Raw genomic sequence first — 305 nt, 5'->3', positions numbered from 1 at the left:
ACTAGTTAATGACGCTGTCTGTGTGGAATATGAGAAGGAGAAAGAAAGGTGGGGCGAGTACTCTGCCTTGCGGGACACGCTTTAAACCCATGGTGTTCAACCTAAAATGATGGTAGTCACTCTTAAAGCCTCGGTAGTTCCCACAAACCCACGGTAATTCCCATAAAACCACGGCAGTTCAGCTAAAAACTACGGTAGTACTGATAAACCCACGGTAGTCCTTCTAAAACCACGGTATTCCCGCTTTAAACCAGGGTAGTCACTCTTAAATTCTTAAAACTCAGCCTGGAGTCGACGTACATGGA

Source organism: Cherax quadricarinatus, chromosome 4 (assembly GCF_038502225.1).
Source record: "Cherax quadricarinatus isolate ZL_2023a chromosome 4, ASM3850222v1, whole genome shotgun sequence".
NCBI classification, from domain to species: domain Eukaryota; kingdom Metazoa; phylum Arthropoda; class Malacostraca; order Decapoda; family Parastacidae; genus Cherax; species Cherax quadricarinatus.
Note: the sequence above shows the minus strand (reverse complement) of the source record.